Here is a 7,984-nt window from a genome sequence, read left to right as displayed (position 1 = left end):
CCTTAAGACATAATAGGAAATCATTAAGATTAAATAGAACACTTTTCTGTTTAATGACACAGAAAAAACTTAGGATTGAGAGAAAAAGAGCAAGAGGGAGTACACAAGAGAGAGAAAGAGACTGAAAAAGAAAAAGAGAGCACTTACGGACAAGATTTGGACAGAATAAAGTCATATAGAAAAGTGTAAAGAAATAGCCAAATACTGACACTGAAGCCACTTCAAAAACCCATATATGGGGATGGGCATTGTGGTACGAGTGATGCCACTGTTCGGTAGTCCTGTACACATATCAGATGGCCTAGTTTTGTGTCCTATTCCTGCATCGGATCCAGCTGCCTACTTTGTACCTGGGAACCAGCAGATGACGGCTCAATTACTTGGGCCCTTGCCACCCACATAGGAAACCTGGATAGCGCTCCTGGCTCCTGGCTTCAACCAGGCCCAGCCTCAGCTGTTTGCATGCATAAGGAAAATGAAACAGCAAATAGAAGATCTCTCTGTCACTGTATGTGTGTGTGTGTCGTTCCACTTTATGAAGAAGTAAATATAATAAATTCAACACTTACACATCTGTAAAACCCAAAATCTTCTACAATGCACTCTATAAATTCAAATTTACTGTGCAAATTTAACTTTATTTGAATTTAATAAATGTAAATTCATAATTAATTTGATAATTTAATAAATTTAATAATTTAAATATTTTTTAAAATAAAATAAATTTAATAATTTAATGTATTAATAAGTATAACTTCATTGAATTCAATAATTCAATAAGCAGTCAAATATGGTATTTAAGACCTTTTAAAATAAGTGAATCCTGGAATTCTGATGCTGCATTTCTATGGAAAATAGTAACATAAATTAAAATCAACATCCTGTTTGATTTGACTCTAACTTTTCTAGTTACATCTTTTTCACAAGTCTTTTTAAAACATCGATTTATTAATTTAACACTATATGTATTTATGATATACATTATAATGTTTTGATAATGTGTATAAATTGTAGAATGAGTAAACCAAGCTCATTAATAGATGCAAGAAAACACTGACAATTTTCAAGTAGTCAATACTTTAACTTTTTTATTAATAAAAAGGGAATAAAATTCATGCATTTCATATATTCAGTTATAATAGCATAATTATACTTCCCTCTCTAACTTCTCTCCCTCCCTCAATCTCACCCTCCCTATACTTCATCATTAACTATACAACTATTTTGTAAATAGTTTTCTTAAACTTATTCTTCCTATGTAAATGAAACTCTGTATCCTTTGAACAATATTCCCCCAACAGAATATCATTATCTATAGTTACCTACTGTGCAATAGAATAGCAAAACTTCTTACTCCTATATAGTTATAACTGGAACTCGAAAGAAAGCAGGAATACCTATATTTAAAACACACTTTTCTAATGACCTCATGTTTGTAAAAATTTTTATTCAAGGAAGGCTTTTATTACAAGTTGGTCAGTTTTACTGTTGTTATAGCAATCCCACATTTTCACTATCATTCCTTTTACTTTATATAATTACTTGCCATGTAGTTTGTTTGCACGAGTTAGGTATAATTGTGTATGATACTGAGAGATATAGATCAGACACACACACAGAGACACACGCGCATGCGTGCACACACACAGAGAGAGGGAGAGAGAGAGGAAAATTTAACCAAAACTCATATTGAAAGAGATAATTGATTTGATCATATAAAAGAAATATAATTACATGCATTATGAGATTGATTCCATGTATAAAATAACTATATGCACAGTTATTGTCTACCTCAATAATGAATGTCAAGTCAACTTTTTCTTAAATTAAACCTAATTGCATTTATAAATTCCATTTACATGTTCCTTTTCACTCATGTACTACAAAAATATGCTGATAGTTTTGAAATTAACCAGGAGGAATTTTCTGCAGTCTTGAATTTGTTCAATGACATTATTATACATTTGCCTTTAAAAATCATTTTAGGAAAAAGTCATACACTAAATAAATTTAAAATATTACCAGCTATTTTGAAAACAACATCAAGGTGTATTTTACACACAGTAAAGTTCACTTATTTTGCCCACAGTATATTTTGCTCATATTTTCTATGAGATTTGACAAATGCATGCAGTCATGCAACCAACACTATGATCAGAAAACAAGAAATGTTCCTCCAGTGTTAGGAGACTTTCAAGGATTTAATGTCCAAATCCTACACTCCTGAAGTGTGGAGACCATTACAGTTTCTTTCTCCTCCCCTCCCCTCTTCCCTCCCCTCCCCTTCCCTCCTTTCTCTTTAATTTTCTATCATCTTCACATCTTCACAGGCTTTTCTGTCTTTCACCAGTGGTTTCCATTCCATTGGGTTGCATAAACCCTGGGTGACTGTGCCCCTTTTCTGAACACTATCTGCGGTTGTAACTGTGAATTTATCCTTCTGTCTGTAGCTCCCTAGGGTTCCATTCTATCACAGGGGCTCCAACTCTCCCTTTAGCATTTTATTACAAATTTTAGCATTTATTATTCTCTTTAACTAGTATGACAAACATCTTTGCATAGAGCTCCACTTCAGGTGAACTAAATCTTACTTCTTGTTTCAACTTGAAGGTACCTACCCTTCTGTGTATTTCAAACAAGTTGGATACTCCATGACTTCAGTCCTCTGTTAGGTTCAGTAAATTAGGACTTGTAAATAATCCAGATTTTTCTTGTTGCAAGGATCAGATTGATAAGAGGAAATGTTGACTCATTTTCTTCATTTTAAGCAAAAGATGACAAAAGTTTGACATACTTTTGAGAGCAAGTAATAACTTCAGTGTCAGCTATACAGCCACATTTTTATGTTCTGTGAATATAAGTGTGATTTCTCAACTATTGGTGAGTTTTGCTCAATCTAACAAAACTTTAAACATTTTTGATGGCAAGAACTCTGAAGCACAAAATATCCTGATTCCTTGTCCACTTTATTTCTATAGAAGATACATTGTTCTGGCTTTAATTGATTATTATAGAATCCATGCTGTGCAGTGTTGAACATCAAGGTCACCCTAAATCTAAATAATTACATTAGCTATTCACTTATATTATTACAAATAATTATTAACAAAATTAACATAAATAATTGTAATATTGTATTACTATAAATAATATATGCTATATATAACTGTACAATATTCATAATTCACTCACAGTAACCATTAATACAGCTGTGTGTCATTGTATTTTCAGTCCATGTACATGTTTTCACAGAATAAGCATGGTTTTTGACTTAGTAAATCATTATTTTTAGGAGTCAGTTCTGTGGCTTAGCGGATGATGCTGTTGCCTGCAGTGCTGGCATCCCATAGGGGTTCTGACTCGAGTCCTGGCTGCTTCACTTCCAACACAGCTCTCTGCTATGGCCTGGGAAAGCAGTGGAAGACGGTCCAACTCCTTGGGCACCTGCACACACATGAGAGACCTGGAAGAAGCCCCTGGCTCTTTGCTTCGGAAGGGCCCAGCCATTGCAGCCCTTTGGGTTGGGGGGTGAACCAGCGCATGGAATTCTCTCTCTCTCTCTCTCTCTCTGCCTCTCTGTAACTCTGCCTTTATATAAATAAATTCATCTTTAAAAAATTATTATGTTTAAAGTTTGTCTTCACATAATTGATGACTTTGCAAAACTGCCCAATCATTATTTTGTGAATGAATACAATACACTCAAACTATAGTCCCATAGAATCTCAATTTGAAGCCGCCTTTAGGAGTTCAACTTTCACCAAACATTTCCTTTAGCATTTGTGATGATTAGATAAACAGTTATTGAAAATGTTAATCATTAATCCTATGATATTTTGCTATATTCAATCACAAATACTAAGCTTAATTTATAACTAAAGGCAGAAATGTTCTTCATTATTCTGTACATCAACAATACAGGCATCACACTGATTTACTGATGCTCTAGAAAGAAGAACCAAAGCTGTTACAGCAGGTTTTAACATTTGGAGATCTGTCAGAACTCATGTGTTACAAACACACATCATTATATAAAATATTATATATCATAAATATACATTATATCACATCTTATATATATATATCACATGACTATTTTGTCATTTTCACTATTCATCTCTCTGGTCATGTTAGAGCAGTCATGCTTAGTTGTATATTATATCAAACATCAAACAGTAGAGTTTCAAATCAACTTCCAATGACTTGCGCTACAATTTTCTTCTCAGTATCCTCTCTAACTTGTCTTCTCTGAAGTTATTTCATGTTTCAAAAGCATTTTACTGCTGCTTCCTTCAAGGGGAAGGAACTGTTCATCAGTAGTGATTTTGTGCTGTTTCTTCTTGCATCGTGCCAAGGCACCTATTGTATTGAAATTTAACTGTATCTCTCAAAATAAAGATTGTTTCAACATAGTTTCTGACATGGTGCAGATTGTTCCTGTGGTGTTTCTTGGGTTTTCTCTCAATTATTTCTACTGATACTTTCATATTAATTCTGATAAAAGTATGTTAATGAATTTATATTTCTTCTGGATTAAATAAGTTATTAGGAATATGAGAGGGAGAATTTTTTTCTTTTTGGCTTTCTTAATAAGCTCCTAGGAAAACGGAAACTAATTTCCTGAATACGTAACTCACAGTGATTTTCTTTGAGGTTTTATAAGCATTTAGGGGATAGCTTTAAAAGATATTATATGGAGGCTGGCGCTGCGGTTCACTAGGCTAATCCTCCACCTAGCGGCGCCGGCACACCGGGTTCTAGTCCCGGTCGGGGCACCGGATTCTGTCCCGGTTGCTCCTCTTCCAGGCCAGCTCTCTGCTGTGGCCAGGGAGGGCAGTGGAGGATGGCCCATTGCTTGGGCCCTGCACCCCATGGGAGACCAGGAGGAGGCACCTGGCTCCTGGCTTTGGATTGGCACAGCGTGCCAGCTGTAGTGGCCATTTAGGGGGTGAACCAATGGAAAAGGAAGACCTTTCTCTCTCTGTCTCTCTCTCTCACTGTCTAAATCTGCCTGTCAAAAAAAAAAAAAGATATTATATGGAAAAAAATTCATAGTCTCGGGTACTTTCTTTTCTTTTTAGTAAGGAGTGACATTCGGACATAAAGAATTTCCAGTTTTCCAACAGGAGCCTAGATTCAAACTCTAATTTCATATTTATTAATTTTGGAGAAATTATCATAAGATTATTTGGGGCTTAGATGAGACAATTAATTCAAACTTGTTCCATATCTGGTTAATATACACTGCATGTTAGATGAAGCTCCGTTTTTGTCAGGAGGATTTCAATTTGAGCCCAAATTGTCTTTTAAGAATGCCTTTTTGATGTGCAGTACATATTTTTTATGACAATATACTGTGTAGCATGATGTTTAATAGAATAGGTTGGTAAGTCTAATTGTCTGCATTTGAATCCTGAATGTACCACTTACAAGATGTAAGAAGTTAGACAAATTATGTAAATTTAAATGTTGAGTTTTTTTTCCACACTCTGGAGACACATTTGTACTTCCCTGAGAGGAAAGATAAATTTGTACTTTTGATATAAATAAAATAGAAATAGTGTCTGATAGATATAAGCACTCAAGAATTACTATCAGAAGTAATTGAGAATTGTTATGAATTTTTCATACCTGTGTGCTAGCTCCTGATTGTGTGTGTGTGTGTGTGTGTGTGAACCTTAATGAAATTAAGAGCACAAAATTTCCTTGATTTTCTTAGTGTAGAAATCCATTAAATCAATTATTCATCTAATTACCCAGATAGCAGCTTATCCTTACAAAATGAAATGTGTAATGACCAATGAATTTCTTAAGTATCCAGTAATATTAAAAGTACAAGGATAATTACCATCTAATTAAAAATGGTTTTAGTTTATAAGAAAAATAAACGTAAGCTAAAGAATGTATGAGTTTAAATATGTGATGAAAAGCACTTCACACATATTTGAATAGTGTGATTAATATTTGGGACTAATTTTTATACATACACAAAAAATTAGGATCAATTCCATAATTTTCTTAATTTGGGGTTATTTTTCTGAATTTATAAGTCTATAATTATTCTCAAAGAAGAATTATCATTCTTGAGGCAACCATTAGCAAACTGTTCAAATTTTCAATTACTAAATAGAATGAGCATTTTTTTTAAAGAATTTAGATCATTTATAGAACTAAGACTTACTAATATCACTTTTTGTTAATCACATAGTTTACTAGTCAAAGTTCTGGACAACTAGAAACTATTCAAAGAAGGAACTATATAGAAAATGTTCCACTTACATTTACTACTGATCTGATCTGAAATGGCAGTGTAAGTCAGGTAGGAAATAAGGTTGCTTTATTCTCCTATGAGTAAAAAGATGAAAGCTAACATCTTTCAATAACTTCAGGTAACATTCCAGAAGTGAGAGCTACATTGTCATTCTGTTTCTCCCATTCACACCTGCTGTGTCCTTTTGAAGACTTTAAAAACTCTGATTCTCATGAGTTCTGAATATATATATTCAGAAAAGTATACCACATACTCACCAGGTCAGAAAAATATCACGGAGATAACTGAAAACTTTCTTGAGTAAGAATAATCTTTTGTAAAGTCTCGGCAAGTATTAATGGCTTGCCTATATAAGAAATCAGCTTTGAAATAATCCATAACTTAATATAAACTAAACTAAAGCAATTTCACCATTTAATAGACAAATTGTTGTGCATATCAATTACCATACTTTAGTAAAAATCATCATTCAGCAGCTACTTAGATGTGGATACGGATTAGGAAATAATTGCATGTATTAATATTCACTTAGAGTTAGCTCATCTAAGTTTCAACTGGGAGAATAGAAATGTGTTAAAAAATTAGGACAATTCAAATTATTAGAGTACTAGCAATTCCTTTAGTTATCAAAACACAATTTTATTAATATTTCATATAACATGGCATATATAACATCTTTGCATTAAATGAAGCAATAAATATACAGGATGACAAAATTAGACAACTGGGTACACTTGACAAAATTTACAAATCTTAATTTGGACTCTAAAATTCATTGTAAAAACTTGTGTACATTAAAATGACTTCATATACTTTGTCATGGTAATAGCGTTGTTGTAATTTTAAATAATTGAGAATAACTAAACCACCTAAAATAATAAAATGGTTCAGATATTATTTACCTACACATGCAGTATTAGGCAAATGTACAATAACATTTTCAAACACTGTTTCCCAATAAAAATAATTATAAATATGTTCTATCATATTAAAACATTATAAAATGGTATAAGCAGTATGATTCCAAACCTAAAATATAGAAAGTGGGCAACATCTTAAGGGAAATTCTTTATTATCCCTGTCCTAAAAGGCAGATTGTAACTTAGACTAACGTGACTTCTCTCTACATCCTCATTTTGCCTCCTGCAGGAACATCTGAACAAGGATTGCAAATTGCACTCAAACTACTGAAGCATTTTATAGGTGTGCCGCAAACATGTGTTCATGTCACAAAGGAAAGTAATGTTGAATTCCTGAATCCTGGCCCCAGTCCTCACCCAGCCCTGGCTATTGCAGTGTTGCAGGAATCTTTTGTAAAACAACAAACACAGCATATGAAAGCATTCTCTCTCTCTCTCTCTCTCTCTCTCTCTCTCTCTCTCCCTCCCTCTTTCTCTCCCTCCTTCCCTCTCTCTCTCTCTCTCTCTCATCTCTCTTTCTCTCTTCCTGCCTTTCAAATAAATAGTAATTAAACAAGTAAAAACAAAAACAGATGGAAAGATAATATGGGTGTGTAGACCAATAAAATATATTAAATTAAAAAAACATAATATTAATCCCCAAAGTAAAGTATCTGCTTCAGCAAATTTAATTACAACACTGTTCTGGGTCATAGCATATAATTTAATTCTTATTCTCATTATTTTTAATGCTCCACCACTAACAGTCTGTCTAGAGTTACTTGGCACTTTTTTTTTATATCCTGTCCTCTGA

Source organism: Oryctolagus cuniculus, chromosome 1 (genome assembly GCF_964237555.1).
Source record: "Oryctolagus cuniculus chromosome 1, mOryCun1.1, whole genome shotgun sequence".
Classification (NCBI taxonomy): Eukaryota; Metazoa; Chordata; class Mammalia; order Lagomorpha; family Leporidae; genus Oryctolagus; species Oryctolagus cuniculus.
This window is presented reverse-complemented; position numbering follows the sequence as displayed.